At 33.9% G+C, this 20,438-nt stretch overlaps 4 non-coding genes across 4 annotated transcripts; all 4 read left to right on the top strand.

The window, feature by feature from the left end:
• The first annotated feature begins 177 nt into the window (after nucleotides 1–177).
• LOC127011937 (large subunit ribosomal RNA) lies at nucleotides 178–4,148 on the top strand. Its single transcript, XR_007765396.1, has one exon. It is a non-coding gene; the product is annotated as a large subunit ribosomal RNA (ribosomal RNA).
• Nucleotides 4,149–9,881: 5,733 nt separating this feature from the next.
• On the top strand, nucleotides 9,882–11,876 carry LOC127011876 (small subunit ribosomal RNA). Its single transcript, XR_007765334.1, has one exon. It is a non-coding gene; the product is annotated as a small subunit ribosomal RNA (ribosomal RNA).
• A 940-nt stretch (nucleotides 11,877–12,816) lies between these two features.
• LOC127011873 (5.8S ribosomal RNA) lies at nucleotides 12,817–12,995 on the top strand. Its single transcript, XR_007765331.1, has one exon. It is a non-coding gene; the product is annotated as a 5.8S ribosomal RNA (ribosomal RNA).
• A 402-nt stretch (nucleotides 12,996–13,397) lies between these two features.
• On the top strand, nucleotides 13,398–17,368 carry LOC127011954 (large subunit ribosomal RNA). The gene has a single exon (XR_007765413.1). It is a non-coding gene; the product is annotated as a large subunit ribosomal RNA (ribosomal RNA).
• The last annotated feature ends 3,070 nt before the right edge of the window (nucleotides 17,369–20,438 follow it).

Below are 20,438 nucleotides of genomic sequence, written 5' to 3'. Positions count from 1 at the left end.
TAGAATTGTCTCTTATTAATGATTAGAAAATAGAAAACCGTTGACAATATTATTGTTCTTCGTTGATTCGTTAAATCAAACAAATGCCATTTATATACAGATATTATTAATATAACGAATTTAATAAAATGTTTTATCATTATATATAAAGAATTAATTGCATATAAAAGTTATACACAACCTCAACTCATATGGGACTACCCCCTGAATTTAAGCATATTAATTAGGGGAGGAAAAGAAACTAACAAGGATTTTCTTAGTAGCGGCGAGCGAAAAGAAATCAGTTCAGCACTAAGTCACTTTGTCTATATGGCAAATGTGAGATGCAGTGTATGGAGCGTCAATATTCTAGTATGAGAAATTAACGATTTAAGTCCTTCTTAAATGAGGCCATTTACCCATAGAGGGTGCCAGGCCCGTATAACGTTAATGATTACTAGATGATGTTTCCAAAGAGTCGTGTTGCTTGATAGTGCAGCACTAAGTGGGTGGTAAACTCCATCTAAAACTAAATATAACCATGAGACCGATAGTAAACAAGTACCGTGAGGGAAAGTTGAAAAGAACTCTGAATAGAGAGTTAAACAGTACGTGAAACTGCTTAGAGGTTAAGCCCGATGAACCTGAATATCCGTTATGGAAAATTCATCATTAGAATTGTAATATTTAAACAATATTATGATAATAGTGTGCATTTTTTCCATATAAGGACATTGTAATCTATTAGCATACCAAATTTATCATAAAATATAACTTATAGTTTATTCAAATTAATTTGCTTGCATTTTAACACAGAATAAATGTTATTAATTTGATAAAGTGCTGATAGATTTATATGAATACAGTGCGTTAATTTTTCGGAATTATATAATGGCATAATTATCATTGATTTTTGTGTTTATTATATGCACTTGTAGGATTAACAATGCGAAAGATTCAGGATACCTTCGGGACCCGTCTTGAAACACGGACCAAGGAGTCTAACATATGTGCAAGTTATTGGGATATAAACCTAATAGCGTAATTAACTTGACTAATAATGGGATTAGTTTTTTAACTATTTATAGCTAATTAACACAATCCCGGGGCGTTCTATATAGTTATGTATAATGATATTTATATTATTTATGCCTCTAACTGGAACGTACCTTGAGCATATATGCTGTGACCCGAAAGATGGTGAACTATACTTGATCAGGTTGAAGTCAGGGGAAACCCTGATGGAAGACCGAAACAGTTCTGACGTGCAAATCGATTGTCAGAATTGAGTATAGGGGCGAAAGACCAATCGAACCATCTAGTAGCTGGTTCCTTCCGAAGTTTCCCTCAGGATAGCTGGTGCATTTTAATATTATATAAAATAATCTTATCTGGTAAAGCGAATGATTAGAGGCCTTAGGGTCGAAACGATCTTAACCTATTCTCAAACTTTAAATGGGTAAGAACCTTAACTTTCTTGATATGAAGTTCAAGGTTATGATATAATGTGCCCAGTGGGCCACTTTTGGTAAGCAGAACTGGCGCTGTGGGATGAACCAAACGTAATGTTACGGTGCCCAAATTAACAACTCATGCAGATACCATGAAAGGCGTTGGTTGCTTAAAACAGCAGGACGGTGATCATGGAAGTCGAAATCCGCTAAGGAGTGTGTAACAACTCACCTGCCGAAGCAACTAGCCCTTAAAATGGATGGCGCTTAAGTTGTATACCTATACATTACCGCTAAAGTAGATGATTTATATTACTTGTAATATAAATTTTGAAACTTTAGTGAGTAGGAAGGTACAATGGTATGCGTAGAAGTGTTTGGCGTAAGCCTGCATGGAGCTGCCATTGGTACAGATCTTGGTGGTAGTAGCAAATAATCGAATGAGACCTTGGAGGACTGAAGTGGAGAAGGGTTTCGTGTGAACAGTGGTTGATCACGAGTTAGTCGGTCCTAAGTTCAAGGCGAAAGCCGAAAATTTTCAAGTAAAATACAAATGCCAAACAAATATATATATTATATAAAATCTAGCTAAATTAATATACTTGAATAATTTTGAACGAAAGGGAATACGGTTCCAATTCCGTAACCTGTTGAGTATCCGTTTGTTATTAAATATGGGCCTCGTGCTCATCCTGGCAACAGGAACGACCATAAAGAAGCCGTCGAGAGATATCGGAAGAGTTTTCTTTTCTGTTTTATAGCCGTACTACCATGGAAGTCTTTCGCAGAGAGATATGGTAGATGGGCTAGAAGAGCATGACATATACTGTTGTGTCGATATTTTCTCCTCGGACCTTGAAAATTTATGGTGGGGACACGCAAACTTCTCAACAGGCCGTACCAATATCCGCAGCTGGTCTCCAAGGTGAAGAGTCTCTAGTCGATAGAATAATGTAGGTAAGGGAAGTCGGCAAATTAGATCCGTAACTTCGGGATAAGGATTGGCTCTGAAGATTGAGATAGTCGGGCTTGATTGGGAAACAATAACATGGTTTATGTGCTCGTTCTGGGTAAATAGAGTTTCTAGCATTTATGTTAGTTACTTGTTCCCCGGATAGTTTAGTTACGTAGCCAATTGTGGAACTTTCTTGCTAAAATTTTTAAGAATACTAATTGGGTTAAACCAATTAGTTCTTATTAATTATAACGATTATCAATTAACAATCAATTCAGAACTGGCACGGACTTGGGGAATCCGACTGTCTAATTAAAACAAAGCATTGTGATGGCCCTAGCGGGTGTTGACACAATGTGATTTCTGCCCAGTGCTCTGAATGTCAAAGTGAAGAAATTCAAGTAAGCGCGGGTCAACGGCGGGAGTAACTATGACTCTCTTAAGGTAGCCAAATGCCTCGTCATCTAATTAGTGACGCGCATGAATGGATTAACGAGATTCCTACTGTCCCTATCTACTATCTAGCGAAACCACAGCCAAGGGAACGGGCTTGGAATAATTAGCGGGGAAAGAAGACCCTTTTGAGCTTGACTCTAATCTGGCAGTGTAAGGAGACATAAGAGGTGTAGAATAAGTGGGAGATATTAGACCTCGGTTTGGTATCGCCAATGAAATACCACTACTCTTATTGTTTCCTTACTTACTTGATTAAATGGAACGTGTATCATTTCCTAGCCATTATACGGATATATTTATTATATCTTATGGTATTGGGTTTTGATGCAAGCTTCTTGATCAAAGTATCACGAGTTTGTTATATAATCGCAAACAAATTCTTTAATAAAACGGTGCATTTATGTATTTTTGATTTGAAAATTTGGTATAACTCCAATTACTCAGGTATGATCCAATTCAAGGACATTGCCAGGTAGGGAGTTTGACTGGGGCGGTACATCTCTCAAATAATAACGGAGGTGTCCCAAGGCCAGCTCAGTGCGGACAGAAACCACACATAGAGCAAAAGGGCAAATGCTGACTTGATCTCGGTGTTCAGTACACACAGGGACAGCAAAAGCTCGGCCTATCGATCCTTTTGGTTTAAAGAGTTTTTAACAAGAGGTGTCAGAAAAGTTACCATAGGGATAACTGGCTTGTGGCGGCCAAGCGTTCATAGCGACGTCGCTTTTTGATCCTTCGATGTCGGCTCTTCCTATCATTGTGAAGCAAAATTCACCAAGCGTTGGATTGTTCACCCATGCAAGGGAACGTGAGCTGGGTTTAGACCGTCGTGAGACAGGTTAGTTTTACCCTACTAATGACAAAACGTTGTTGCGACAGCATTCCTGCGTAGTACGAGAGGAACCGCAGGTACGGACCAATGGCACAATACTTGTTCGAGCGAACAGTGGTATGACGCTACGTCCGTTGGATTATGCCTGAACGCCTCTAAGGTCGTATCCGTGCTGGACTGCAATGATAAATAAGGGGCAATTTGCATTGTATGGCTTCTAAACCATTTAAAGTTTATAATTTACTTTTTAAACGACAATGGATGTGATGCCAATGTAATTTGTAACATAGTAAATTGGGAGGATCTTTGATCACCTGATGCCGCGCTAGTTACATATAAAAGCATTATTTAATACAATGACAAAGCCTAGAATCAATTGTAAACGACTTTTGTAACAGGCAAGGTGTTGTAAGTGGTTGAGCAGCTGCCATACTGCGATCCACTGAAGCTTATCCTTTGCTTGATGATTCGATAATAAAATTGCATAATTTATTTGTTGTGTTGAACTTCTTATATAAAGTTCAACCAACAATCTATTTGTATGCATTGATTGTTTGCTTGGCTTTGTGGCGAATTTTTAATCCTTTATATATTACATTCCTAAGGTCTAGATTTTCAAGTAAGAGACCAATTTGATTAACATATCAATATAAGTACAACTCGACCATCTAATAATAACAATATGAATCGTCATCTTATTAGTGACGCGAAGATTGGCAAACATATAATATAAAAATATTCCTAAGGTCTAGATTTTCAAGTAAGAGACCAATTTGATTAACATATCAATATAAGTACAACTCGACCATCTAATAATAATATGAATCGTCATCTTATTAGTGACGCGAAGATTGGCAAACATATAATATAAAAATATTCCTAAGGTCTAGATTTTCAAGTAAGAGACCAATTTGATTAACATATCAATATAAGTACAACTCGACCATCTAATAATAACAATATGAATCGTCATCTTATTAGTGACGCGAAGATTGGCAAACATATAATATAAAAATATTCCTAAGGTCTAGATTTTCAAGTAAGAGACCAATTTGATTAACATATCAATATAAGTACAACTCGACCATCTAATAATAACAATATGAATCGTCATCTTATTAGTGACGCGAAGATTGGCAAACATATAATATAAAAATATTCCTAAGGTCTAGATTTTCAAGTAAGAGACCAATTTGATTAACATATCAATATAAGTACAACTCGACCATCTAATAATAACAATATGAATCGTCATCTTATTAGTGACGCGAAGATTGGCAAACATATAATATAAAAATATTCCTAAGGTCTAGATTTTCAAGTAAGAGACCAATTTGATTAACATATCAATATAAGTACAACTCGACCATCTAATAATAACAATATGAATCGTCATCTTTTTAGTGACGCGAAGATTGGCAAACATATAATATAAAAATATTCCTAAGGTCTAGAATCTTAAGCAATAGACCAATTCAACTAAGAGTTGACATATAAAAATATGTTCCTTTTAATGTTAGCAAAATTTTATCGTCACATACTGTTAGTGACGCGAACGTTTTTTTCTCCATGTTTATATGAATGTTTATTCAAAGGTAGAAAGGCAGGATCGTTATTTTATAAGTGAAGCGATAAAAAAATATTATGCAATAGGACATCTATTTATAAATATTTTTAAGTCTTAGAAATTCAAGTAAAGAGATTCAAGAAATTCATTCAACTTAGAGCGCACATATAATTAAAACTATTCCTGAGGTTTAGAAACCAAATTAAATAAAGAGGACATATAAACGTATGTGGTATTTTGATGGTAGTAAAAATGTATCGCGATATTATTAGTGACGCGACCAATTTTTATACTCTTTGCTCCATGTGCAAATATATCTAGTGTTTAGATAGTCAATTAAAAATGACAATTTTAACTAAAAGACTTAAAAAAGTGTTTGTCAAACTTATAATTTTGTCAATACTATATAAAACGCCAATCATATCCTTATAAAAGTAAATACGGTATATGGTTATAAATACAAAACCATATATAAATAAAAAAATGAAATCGTATGTATATGGCTTATAGGTATAATACCTATAAGGCATAATAATGTATAATATTAGCAAATATACATATAAAAGTGCATAAATTGTATAGATATGGCATAAAGAAGGCATTTATGAGAATAGCTAGTAGAATTTGCCCATACACTACTAGCGAAATGAGATATTTATACCTAGTGAGGGCGGCACTAGTACTATAAATTGTGGCAAAATAAATCTTATGCAAATGCATAGGATTTTGTCAATACCGTACAAAAAACTAAGTAAAACGTATGGATATTGAAAAATAAATGGATTATATTCATAAAATACGAATATTTCTTGCATTCTCTTGTTATACGAGAGAATATCATACGGAGCGGGCAGCCCCTAGTATAGTAAGCAGTCGAATGGGAGACAGCGTGTCCAAAAACACCTATAGGGAGGTGGTCGTTGGCGGACCTCTCCTCGTATTGGTCAAACTTATGATTTTGTCAATACTATATAAAACGCCAATCATATCCATATAAAAGTGAATACAGTATATGGATATGAATAAAAAACCATACATAAATAAAAAAAAATATGTATAAAAAATTATACATATATTTATATTAAGCAATCGTATGGATGTGGCTTATAGGTATAATACCTATAAGGCATAATAATGTATAATATAGCAAATATACATATAAAAGTGCATGAATTGTATAGATATGGCATATAAGTGACATATTTATGAGAATAGCTAGTAGAATTTGCCCATACACTACTAGCGAAATGAGATATTTATACCTAGTGAGGGCGGCACTAGTACTATAAATTGTGGCAAAATAAATCTTATGCAAATGCATAGGATTTTGTCAATACCGTACAAAAAACTAAGTAAAACGTATGGATATTGAAAAATAAATGGATTATATTCATAAAATACGAATATTTCTTGCATTCTCTTGTTATATGAGAGAATATCATACGGAGCGGGTAGCCCCTAGTATAGTAAGCAGTCGAATGGGAGACAGCGTGTCCAAAAACACCTATAGGGAGGTGGTCGTTGGCGGACCTCTCCTCGTATTGGTCAAACTTATGATTTTGTCAATACTATATAAAACGCCAATCATATCCATATAAAAGTGAATACAGTATATGGATATGAATAAAAAACCATACATAAATAAAAAAAAAATATGTATAAAAAATTATACATATATTTATATTAAGCAATCGTATGGATGTGGCTTATAGGTATAATACCTATAAGGCATAATAATGTATAATATAGCAAATATACATATAAAAGTGCATGAATTGTATAGATATGGCATATAAGTGACATATTTATGAGAATAGCTAGTAGAATTTGCCCATACACTACTAGCGAAATGAGATATTTATACCTAGTGAGGGCGGCACTAGTACTATAAATTGTGGCAAAATAAATCTTATGCAAATGCATAGGATTTTGTCAATACCGTACAAAAAACTAAGTAAAACGTATGGATATTGAAAAATAAATGGATTATATTCATAAAATACGAATATTTCTTGCATTCTCTTGTTATATGAGAGAATATCATACGGAGCGGGTAGCCCCTAGTATAGTAAGCAGTCGAATGGGAGACAGCGTGTCCAAAAACACCTATAGGGAGGTGGTCGTTGGCGGACCTCTCCTCGTATTGGTCAAACTTATGATTTTGTCAATACTATATAAAACGCCAATCATATCCATATAAAATTGAATACAGTATATGGATATGAATAAAAAACTATACATAAATAAAAAAAAAATATGTATAAAAAATTATACATATATTTATATTAAGCAATCGTATGGATGTGGCTTATAGGTATAATACCTATAAGGCATAATAATGTATAATATAGCAAATATACATATAAAAGTGCATGAATTGTATAGATATGGCATATAAGTGACATATTTATGAGAATAGCTAGTAGAATTTGCCCATACACTACTAGCGAAATGAGATATTTATACCTAGTGAGGGCGGCACTAGTACTATAAATTGTGGCAAAATAAATCTTATGCAAATGCATAGGATTTTGTCAATACCGTACAAAAAACTAAGTAAAACGTATGGATATTGAAAAATAAATGGATTATATTCATAAAATACGAATATTTCTTGCATTCTCTTGTTATATGAGAGAATATCATACGGAGCGGGTAGCCCCTAGTATAGTAAGCAGTCGAATGGGAGACAGCGTGTCCAAAAACACCTATAGGGAGGTGGTCGTTGGCGGACCTCTCCTCGTATTGGTCAAACTTATGATTTTGTCAATACTATATAAAACGCCAATCATATCCATATAAAAGTGAATACAGTATATGGATATGAATAAAAAACCATACATAAATAAAAAAAAAATATGTATAAAAAATTATACATATATTTATATTAAGCAATCGTATGGATGTGGCTTATAGGTATAATACCTATAAGGCATAATAATGTATAATATAGCAAATATACATATAAAAGTGCATGAATTGTATAGATATGGCATATAAGTGACATATTTATGAGAATAGCTAGTAGAATTTGCCCATACACTACTAGCGAAATGAGATATTTATACCTAGTGAGGGCGGCACTAGTACTATAAATTGTGGCAAAATAAATCTTATGCAAATGCATAGGATTTTGTCAATACCATACATAAACCGTATGGATATTGAGAAGTTAATAGATTACATCTATAATATGAGAAGTATTTTAGTATTCTTATTAAATAAGAGAATACTATAAGGGTGAGTGGCAAAGAGAATTGAATATACCCGAATGGGAGACAGCGTGTCCAAAAACTACTATAGGTGGTGTGGCAAATATGAGGAAGGCAATATATCCATATAATGAAAATAAAAGTGCGTTTTCTTATTATATAAGAGAACACTATATGGGTGAGTGGCAAAGTAAATTGAATATACCCGAATGGGAGACAGCGTGTCCAAAAACTACTATAGGTGGTGTGGCAAATATGAGGAAGGCAATATATCCATATAATGAAAATAAAAGTGCGTTTTCTTATTATATAAGAGAACACTATATGGGTGAGTGGCAAAGTAAATTGAATATACCCGAATGGGAGACAGCGTGTCCAAAAACTACTATAGGTGGTGTGGCAAATATGAGGAAGGCAATATATCCATATAATGAATATAAAAGTGCGTTGTCTTATTATATAAGAGAACACTATATGGGTGAGTGGCAAAGTAAATTGAATATACCCGAATGGGAGACAGCGTGTCCAAAAACTACTATAGGATGGTCAATGGGCCGGCCGTCTGCTATTGACATATGTCAGTAGAGAAGATATTATCCGTCAAATTTGTTTCTTTATTCATTTATTTGAATACGAGACTTGGCTCCGCGGTTAATATTTTAAGCCCAAAGATAATAACGTTGAAACAAAGGCCAAGTTTCTATTGTACATAGAATAACAAATTGTTTCCGAATTTTATCGTTAATTTTAGGAGGTAGGCTAACATGATTTATATTATATGTGTATTATTAAATAATAATAGTACATAAAAGTCTACCAAAGAAATATAAAAATGTAATTATGAATACATTTTCAATATTAATATCAACTTATATTGTTGATAATAAAAAATAGCTATTAAGAGAGTTATTTAAGAAATTATATAATATATAATAAAGAGTATATATATAAATAATATATAAGTATATATTATTTAAGAAATAAATATAGTAGTAATAATTATATATATACACTCGGTTCTATTTTATATATTACCAGAGACTTATATGGATATATATAGATAAATTTTAAATTTATCGTCAAAATACAAATGATTAACTCAATATCTTATATTGGTTAAACAAAAATTGTACATGTGTGGATACAATATATTATGTATGTCGAACAAAAATGATATTTTAGAATGAAATGTGCATATATAAAGAAAATATATGAAAAATAAATATTGTGTTTATAAAGAATATGATTCTTTTTGACATCAATAAAAACTTGTTATTATTAGTGGCGAAACAAGTATAAATTGGAAAACAAACGTATACGAATGCTATATAAAAATGGCCGTATTCGATAGAAATAAAATCTATAACAACATATATATTGCTAATTTCTATTCAAAAAATATGAATGAAATATGAATAAAAACATTATTCTGGTTGATCCTGCCAGTAGTTATATGCTTGTCTCAAAGATTAAGCCATGCATGTCTAAGTACACACGAATTAAAAGTGAAACCGCAAAAGGCTCATTATATCAGTTATGGTTCCTTAGATCGTTAACAGTTACTTGGATAACTGTGGTAATTCTAGAGCTAATACATGCAATTAAAACATGAACCTTATGGAACATGTGCTTTTATTAGGCTAAAACCAAGCGATCGCAAGATCGTTATATTGGTTGAACTCTAGATAACATGCAGATCGTATGGTCTTGTACCGACGACAGATCTTTCAAATGTCTGCCCTATCAACTTTTGATGGTAGTATCTAGGACTACCATGGTTGCAACGGGTAACGGGGAATCAGGGTTCGATTCCGGAGAGGGAGCCTGAGAAACGGCTACCACATCTAAGGAAGGCAGCAGGCGCGTAAATTACCCACTCCCAGCTCGGGGAGGTAGTGACGAAAAATAACAATACAGGACTCATATCCGAGGCCCTGTAATTGGAATGAGTACACTTTAAATCCTTTAACAAGGACCAATTGGAGGGCAAGTCTGGTGCCAGCAGCCGCGGTAATTCCAGCTCCAATAGCGTATATTAAAGTTGTTGCGGTTAAAACGTTCGTAGTTGAACTTGTGCTTCATACGGGTAGTACAACTTACAATTGTGGTTAGTACTATACCTTTATGTATGTAAGCGTATTACCGGTGGAGTTCTTACATGTGCTTAGATACTTGTATTTTTTCATATGTTCCTCCTATTTAAAAACCTGCATTAGTGCTCTTAAACGAGTGTTATTGTGGGCCGGTACAATTACTTTGAACAAATTAGAGTGCTTAAAGCAGGCTTCAAATGCCTGAATATTCTGTGCATGGGATAATGAAATAAGACCTCTGTTCTGCTTTCATTGGTTTTCAGATCAAGAGGTAATGATTAATAGAAGCAGTTTGGGGGCATTAGTATTACGACGCGAGAGGTGAAATTCTTGGACCGTCGTAAGACTAACTTAAGCGAAAGCATTTGCCAAAGATGTTTTCATTAATCAAGAACGAAAGTTAGAGGTTCGAAGGCGATCAGATACCGCCCTAGTTCTAACCATAAACGATGCCAGCTAGCAATTGGGTGTAGCTACTTTTATGGCTCTCTCAGTCGCTTCCCGGGAAACCAAAGCTTTTGGGCTCCGGGGGAAGTATGGTTGCAAAGCTGAAACTTAAAGGAATTGACGGAAGGGCACCACCAGGAGTGGAGCCTGCGGCTTAATTTGACTCAACACGGGAAAACTTACCAGGTCCGAACATAAGTGTGTAAGACAGATTGATAGCTCTTTCTCGAATCTATGGGTGGTGGTGCATGGCCGTTCTTAGTTCGTGGAGTGATTTGTCTGGTTAATTCCGATAACGAACGAGACTCAAATATATTAAATAGATATCTTCAGGATTATGGTGTTGAAGCTTATATAGCCTTCATTCATGGTGGCAGTAAAATGTTTATTGTGTTTGAATGTGTTTATATAAGTGGAGCCGTACCTGTTGGTTTGTCCCATTATAAGGACACTAGCTTCTTAAATGGACAAATTGCGTCTAGCAATAATGAGATTGAGCAATAACAGGTCTGTGATGCCCTTAGATGTCCTGGGCTGCACGCGCGCTACAATGAAAGTATCAACGTGTATTTCCTAGACCGAGAGGTCCGGGTAAACCGCTGAACCACTTTCATGCTTGGGATTGTGAACTGAAACTGTTCACATGAACTTGGAATTCCCAGTAAGTGTGAGTCATTAACTCGCATTGATTACGTCCCTGCCCTTTGTACACACCGCCCGTCGCTACTACCGATTGAATTATTTAGTGAGGTCTCCGGACGTGATCACTGTGACGCCTTGCGTGTTACGGTTGTTTCGCAAAAGTTGACCGAACTTGATTATTTAGAGGAAGTAAAAGTCGTAACAAGGTTTCCGTAGGTGAACCTGCGGAAGGATCATTAATGTTTTAATATCCTTACCGTTAATAAAATATTTGTTTATATTATAATAAATACATTATAGTATTACAAATAAAATATGAATTGCCAAAATGTATATGAGATCTATTATAGATCAAATGAAATTTCGAACAAGCAAATCGAAATAATGCAAATATTAAAATTATATATTGTATTTAATACATATGAGAGAAATTAATAAGCAGCCAAAGCAAACAAATAAAAATTCGAACAAGCAAATCGAATTATTAAAATAATAATATTAAATTATTATTGTATATCCTTACCGTTAATAAAATATTTGTTTATATTATAATAAATACATTATAATAATACAAATAAAATATGAATTGCCAAAATGTATATGAGATCTAATATAGATCAAATAAAATTTCGAACAAGCAAATCGAAATAATGCAAATATTAAAATTATATATTGTATTTAAAACATATGAGAGAAATAATAAGCAGCCAAAACAAACAAATAAAAATTCGAACAAGCAAATCGAATTATTAAAATAATAATATTAAATTATTATTGTATATAAACACAATTAAAATACTGTGTGTATATGGACCATAATATACACGCGTTGCGATATGTATTGTTCATCTCAGTTATGCGCATACATTGGATAATGCAACAACCTAAAATGTACAATGTTGTACCTGGTTTTATACAGGTTAATGTTTTATATAAATTTCAATTTATATCGCTAAAAAAGTATTAATATATATATATATATATTTATTTACAATAAATGCAATTTAAAAAGAAATACTTTGATATATATTGGTTATATAAAACTAAGACATTTCGCAGCATTCGTTTTAGGTATAAAAATAAATTTATTGAAGGAATTGATATATGCCAGTAAAATGGTGTATTTTTAATTTCTTTCAATAAAAACATATTTGACAAAATTAAGAAACCAATTTATAAAACTCTAAGCGGTGGATCACTCGGCTCATGGGTCGATGAAGAACGCAGCAAACTGTGCGTCATCGTGTGAACTGCAGGACACATGAACATCGACATTTTGAACGCATATCGCAGTCCATGCTGTTATGTACTTTAATTAATTTTATAGTGCTGCTTGGACTACATATGGTTGAGGGTTGTAAGACTATGCTAATTAAGTTGCTTATACAAATTTTATAATGAAATTTTATAAGCATATGGTATATTATTGGATAATAATAATTTAATTATTTTATTCATAATATTAAAAAATATATGAAAAACATTATCTCACATTAGTAAATAATTTGAATGTGAAAAACGAAGAGAAATATTTTCTTTTTCAATCAAATGATACTGAGAAATGTCTAGCATAAAAATTTATCTAGAATTGTCTCTTATTAATGATTAGAAAATAGAAAACCGTTGACAATATTATTGTTCTTCGTTGATTCGTTAAATCAAACAAATGCCATTTATATACAGATATTATTAATATAACGAATTTAATAAAATGTTTTATCATTATATATAAAGAATTAATTGCATATAAAAGTTATACACAACCTCAACTCATATGGGACTACCCCCTGAATTTAAGCATATTAATTAGGGGAGGAAAAGAAACTAACAAGGATTTTCTTAGTAGCGGCGAGCGAAAAGAAATCAGTTCAGCACTAAGTCACTTTGTCTATATGGCAAATGTGAGATGCAGTGTATGGAGCGTCAATATTCTAGTATGAGAAATTAACGATTTAAGTCCTTCTTAAATGAGGCCATTTACCCATAGAGGGTGCCAGGCCCGTATAACGTTAATGATTACTAGATGATGTTTCCAAAGAGTCGTGTTGCTTGATAGTGCAGCACTAAGTGGGTGGTAAACTCCATCTAAAACTAAATATAACCATGAGACCGATAGTAAACAAGTACCGTGAAGGAAAGTTGAAAAGAACTCTGAATAGAGAGTTAAACAGTACGTGAAACTGCTTAGAGGTTAAGCCCGATGAACCTGAATATCCGTTATGGAAAATTCATCATTAGAATTGTAATATTTAAACAATATTATGATAATAGTGTGCATTTTTTCCATATAAGGACATTGTAATCTATTAGCATACCAAATTTATCATAAAATATAACTTATAGTTTATTCAAATTAATTTGCTTGCATTTTAACACAGAATAAATGTTATTAATTTGATAAAGTGCTGATAGATTTATATGAATACAGTGCGTTAATTTTTCGGAATTATATAATGGCATAATTATCATTGATTTTTGTGTTTATTATATGCACTTGTAGGATTAACAATGCGAAAGATTCAGGATACCTTCGGGACCCGTCTTGAAACACGGACCAAGGAGTCTAACATATGTGCAAGTTATTGGGATATAAACCTAATAGCGTAATTAACTTGACTAATAATGGGATTAGTTTTTTAACTATTTATAGCTAATTAACACAATCCCGGGGCGTTCTATATAGTTATGTATAATGATATTTATATTATTTATGCCTCTAACTGGAACGTACCTTGAGCATATATGCTGTGACCCGAAAGATGGTGAACTATACTTGATCAGGTTGAAGTCAGGGGAAACCCTGATGGAAGACCGAAACAGTTCTGACGTGCAAATCGATTGTCAGAATTGAGTATAGGGGCGAAAGACCAATCGAACCATCTAGTAGCTGGTTCCTTCCGAAGTTTCCCTCAGGATAGCTGGTGCATTTTAATATTATATAAAATAATCTTATCTGGTAAAGCGAATGATTAGAGGCCTTAGGGTCGAAACGATCTTAACCTATTCTCAAACTTTAAATGGGTAAGAACCTTAACTTTCTTGATATGAAGTTCAAGGTTATGATATAATGTGCCCAGTGGGCCACTTTTGGTAAGCAGAACTGGCGCTGTGGGATGAACCAAACGTAATGTTACGGTGCCCAAATTAACAACTCATGCAGATACCATGAAAGGCGTTGGTTGCTTAAAACAGCAGGACGGTGATCATGGAAGTCGAAATCCGCTAAGGAGTGTGTAACAACTCACCTGCCGAAGCAACTAGCCCTTAAAATGGATGGCGCTTAAGTTGTATACCTATACATTACCGCTAAAGTAGATGATTTATATTACTTGTAATATAAATTTTGAAACTTTAGTGAGTAGGAAGGTACAATGGTATGCGTAGAAGTGTTTGGCGTAAGCCTGCATGGAGCTGCCATTGGTACAGATCTTGGTGGTAGTAGCAAATAATCGAATGAGACCTTGGAGGACTGAAGTGGAGAAGGGTTTCGTGTGAACAGTGGTTGATCACGAGTTAGTCGGTCCTAAGTTCAAGGCGAAAGCCGAAAATTTTCAAGTAAAATACAAATGCCAAACAAATATATATATTATATAAAATCTAGCTAAATTAATATACTTGAATAATTTTGAACGAAAGGGAATACGGTTCCAATTCCGTAACCTGTTGAGTATCCGTTTGTTATTAAATATGGGCCTCGTGCTCATCCTGGCAACAGGAACGACCATAAAGAAGCCGTCGAGAGATATCGGAAGAGTTTTCTTTTCTGTTTTATAGCCGTACTACCATGGAAGTCTTTCGCAGAGAGATATGGTAGATGGGCTAGAAGAGCATGACATATACTGTTGTGTCGATATTTTCTCCTCGGACCTTGAAAATTTATGGTGGGGACACGCAAACTTCTCAACAGGCCGTACCAATATCCGCAGCTGGTCTCCAAGGTGAAGAGTCTCTAGTCGATAGAATAATGTAGGTAAGGGAAGTCGGCAAATTAGATCCGTAACTTCGGGATAAGGATTGGCTCTGAAGATTGAGATAGTCGGGCTTGATTGGGAAACAATAACATGGTTTATGTGCTCGTTCTGGGTAAATAGAGTTTCTAGCATTTATGTTAGTTACTTGTTCCCCGGATAGTTTAGTTACGTAGCCAATTGTGGAACTTTCTTGCTAAAATTTTTAAGAATACTAATTGGGTTAAACCAATTAGTTCTTATTAATTATAACGATTATCAATTAACAATCAATTCAGAACTGGCACGGACTTGGGGAATCCGACTGTCTAATTAAAACAAAGCATTGTGATGGCCCTAGCGGGTGTTGACACAATGTGATTTCTGCCCAGTGCTCTGAATGTCAAAGTGAAGAAATTCAAGTAAGCGCGGGTCAACGGCGGGAGTAACTATGACTCTCTTAAGGTAGCCAAATGCCTCGTCATCTAATTAGTGACGCGCATGAATGGATTAACGAGATTCCTACTGTCCCTATCTACTATCTAGCGAAACCACAGCCAAGGGAACGGGCTTGGAATAATTAGCGGGGAAAGAAGACCCTTTTGAGCTTGACTCTAATCTGGCAGTGTAAGGAGACATAAGAGGTGTAGAATAAGTGGGAGATATTAGACCTCGGTTTGGTATCGCCAATGAAATACCACTACTCTTATTGTTTCCTTACTTACTTGATTAAATGGAACGTGTATCATTTCCTAGCCATTATACGGATATATTTATTATATCTTATGGTATTGGGTTTTGATGCAAGCTTCTTGATCAAAGTATCACGAGTTTGTTATATAATCGCAAACAAATTCTTTAATAAAACGGTGCATTTATGTATTTTTGATTTGAAAATTTGGTATAACTCCAATTACTCAGGTATGATCCAATTCAAGGACATTGCCAGGTAGGGAGTTTGACTGGGGCGGTACATCTCTCAAATAATAACGGAGGTGTCCCAAGGCCAGCTCAGTGCGGACAGAAACCACACATAGAGCAAAAGGGCAAATGCTGACTTGATCTCGGTGTTCAGTACACACAGGGACAGCAAAAGCTCGGCCTATCGATCCTTTTGGTTTAAAGAGTTTTTAACAAGAGGTGTCAGAAAAGTTACCATAGGGATAACTGGCTTGTGGCGGCCAAGCGTTCATAGCGACGTCGCTTTTTGATCCTTTGATGTCGGCTCTTCCTATCATTGTGAAGCAAAATTCACCAAGCGTTGGATTGTTCACCCATGCAAGGGAACGTGAGCTGGGTTTAGACCGTCGTGAGACAGGTTAGTTTTACCCTACTAATGACAAAACGTTGTTGCGACAGCATTCCTGCGTAGTACGAGAGGAACCGCAGGTACGGACCAATGGCACAATACTTGTTCGAGCGAACAGTGGTATGACGCTACGTCCGTTGGATTATGCCTGAACGCCTCTAAGGTCGTATCCGTGCTGGACTGCAATGATAAATAAGGGGCAATTTGCATTGTATGGCTTCTAAACCATTTAAAGTTTATAATTTACTTTTTAAACGACAATGGATGTGATGCCAATGTAATTTGTAACATAGTAAATTGGGAGGATCTTTGATCACCTGATGCCGCGCTAGTTACATATAAAAGCATTATTTAATACAATGACAAAGCCTAGAATCAATTGTAAACGACTTTTGTAACAGGCAAGGTGTTGTAAGTGGTTGAGCAGCTGCCATACTGCGATCCACTGAAGCTTATCCTTTGCTTGATGATTCGATAATAAAATTGCATAATTTATTTGTTGTGTTGAACTTCTTATATAAAGTTCAACCAACAATCTATTTGTATGCATTGATTGTTTGCTTGGCTTTGTGGCGAATTTTTAATCCTTTATATATTACATTCCTAAGGTCTAGATTTTCAAGTAAGAGACCAATTTGATTAACATATCAATATAAGTACAACTCGACCATCTAATAATAACAATATGAATCGTCATCTTATTAGTGACGCGAAGATTGGCAAACATATAATATAAAAATATTCCTAAGGTCTAGATTTTCAAGTAAGAGACCAATTTGATTAACATATCAATATAAGTACAACTCGACCATCTAATAATAATATGAATCGTCATCTTATTAGTGACGCGAAGATTGGCAAACATATAATATAAAAATATTCCTAAGGTCTAGATTTTCAAGTAAGAGACCAATTTGATTAACATATCAATATAAGTACAACTCGACCATCTAATAATAACAATATGAATCGTCATCTTATTAGTGACGCGAAGATTGGCAAACATATAATATAAAAATATTCCTAAGGTCTAGATTTTCAAGTAAGAGACCAATTTGATTAACATATCAATATAAGTACAACTCGACCATCTAATAATAACAATATGAATCGTCATCTTATTAGTGACGCGAAGATTGGCAAACATATAATATAAAAATATTCCTAAGGTCTAGATTTTCAAGTAAGAGACCAATTTGATTAACATATCAATATAAGTACAACTCGACCATCTAATAATAACAATATGAATCGTCATCTTATTAGTGACGCGAAGATTGGCAAACATATAATATAAAAATATTCCTAAGGTCTAGATTTTCAAGTAAGAGACCAATTTGATTAACATATCAATATAAGTACAACTCGACCATCTAATAATAACAATATGAATCGTCATCTTTTTAGTGACGCGAAGATTGGCAAACATATAATATAAAAATATTCCTAAGGTCTAGAATCTTAAGCAATAGACCAATTCAACTAAGAGTTGACATATAAAAATATGTTCCTTTTAATGTTAGCAAAATTTTATCGTCACATACTGTTAGTGACGCGAACGTTTTTTTCTCCATGTTTATATGAATGTTTATTCAAAGGTAGAAAGGCAGGATCGTTATTTTATAAGTGAAGCGATAAAAAAATATTATGCAATAGGACATCTATTTATAAATATTTTTAAGTCTTAGAAATTCAAGTAAAGAGATTCAAGAAATTCATTCAACTTAGAGCGCACATATAATTAAAACTATTCCTGAGGTTTAGAAACCAAATTAAATAAAGAGGACATATAAACGTATGTGGTATTTTGATGGTAGTAAAAATGTATCGCGATATTATTAGTGACGCGACCAATTTTTATACTCTTTGCTCCATGTGCAAATATATCTAGTGTTTAGATAGTCAATTAAAAATGACAATTTTAACTAAAAGACTTAAAAAAGTGTTTGTCAAACTTATAATTTTGTCAATACTATATAAAACGCCAATCATATCCTTATAAAAGTAAATACGGTATATGGTTATAAATACAAAACCATATATAAATAAAAAAATGAAATCGTATGTATATGGCTTATAGGTATAATACCTATAAGGCATAATAATGTATAATATTAGCAAATATACATATAAAAGTGCATAAATTGTATAGATATGGCATAAAGAAGGCATTTATGAGAATAGCTAGTAGAATTTGCCCATACACTACTAGCGAAATGAGATATTTATACCTAGTGAGGGCGGCACTAGTACTATAAATTGTGGCAAAATAAATCTTATGCAAATGCATAGGATTTTGTCAATACCGTACAAAAAACTAAGTAAAACGTATGGATATTGAAAAATAAATGGATTATATTCATAAAATACGAATATTTCTTGCATTCTCTTGTTATACGAGAGAATATCATACGGAGCGGGCAGCCCCTAGTATAGTAAGCAGTCGAATGGGAGACAGCGTGTCCAAAAACACCTATAGGGAGGTGGTCGTTGGCGGACCTCTCCTCGTATTGGTCAAACTTATGATTTTGTCAATACTATATAAAACGCCAATCATATCCATATAAAAGTGAATACAGTATATGGATATGAATAAAAAACCATACATAAATAAAAAAAAATATGTATAAAAAATTATACATATATTTATATTAAGCAATCGTATGGATGTGGCTTATAGGTATAATACCTATAAGGCATAATAATGTATAATATAGCAAATATACATATAAAAGTGCATGAATTGTATAGATATGGCATATAAGTGACATATTTATGAGAATAGCTAGTAGAATTTGCCCATACACTACTAGCGAAATGAGATATTTATACCTAGTGAGGGCGGCACTAGTACTATAAATTGTGGCAAAATAAATCTTATGCAAATGCATAGGATTTTGTCAATACCATACATAAACCGTATGGATATTGAGAAGTTAATAGATTACATCTATAATATGAGAAGTATTTTAGTATTCTTATTAAATAAGAGAATACTATAAGGGTGAGTGGCAAAGAGAATTGAATATACCCGAATGGGAGACAGCGTGTCCAAAAACTACTATAGGTGGTGTGGCAAATATGAGGAAGGCAATATATCCATATAATGAAAATAAAAGTGCGTTTTCTTATTATATAAGAGAACACTATATGGGTGAGTGGCAAAGTAAATTGAATATACCCGAATGGGAGACAGCGTGTCCAAAAACTACTATAGGTGGTGTGGCAAATATGAGGAAGGCAATATATCCATATAATGAAAATAAAAGTGCGTTTTCTTATTATATAAGAGAACACTATATGGGTGAGTGGCAAAGTAAATTGAATATACCCGAATGGGAGACAGCGTGTCCAAAAACTACTATAGGTGGTGTGGCAAATATGAGGAAGGCAATATATCCATATAATGAATATAAAAGTGCGTTGTCTTATTATATAAGAGAACACTATATGGGTGAGTGGCAAAGTAAATTGAATATACCCGAATGGGAGACAGCGTGTCCAAAAACTACTATAGGATGGTCAATGGGCCGGCCGTCTGCTAT

The sequence above is a fragment of the Drosophila biarmipes genome, unplaced genomic scaffold (genome assembly GCF_025231255.1).
Source record: "Drosophila biarmipes strain raj3 unplaced genomic scaffold, RU_DBia_V1.1 ptg000016l, whole genome shotgun sequence".
Taxonomy (NCBI): domain Eukaryota; kingdom Metazoa; phylum Arthropoda; class Insecta; order Diptera; family Drosophilidae; genus Drosophila; species Drosophila biarmipes.
The sequence above is the reverse complement of the archived record's forward strand: the minus strand, read 5'-3'. Positions and strand labels throughout refer to the sequence as shown.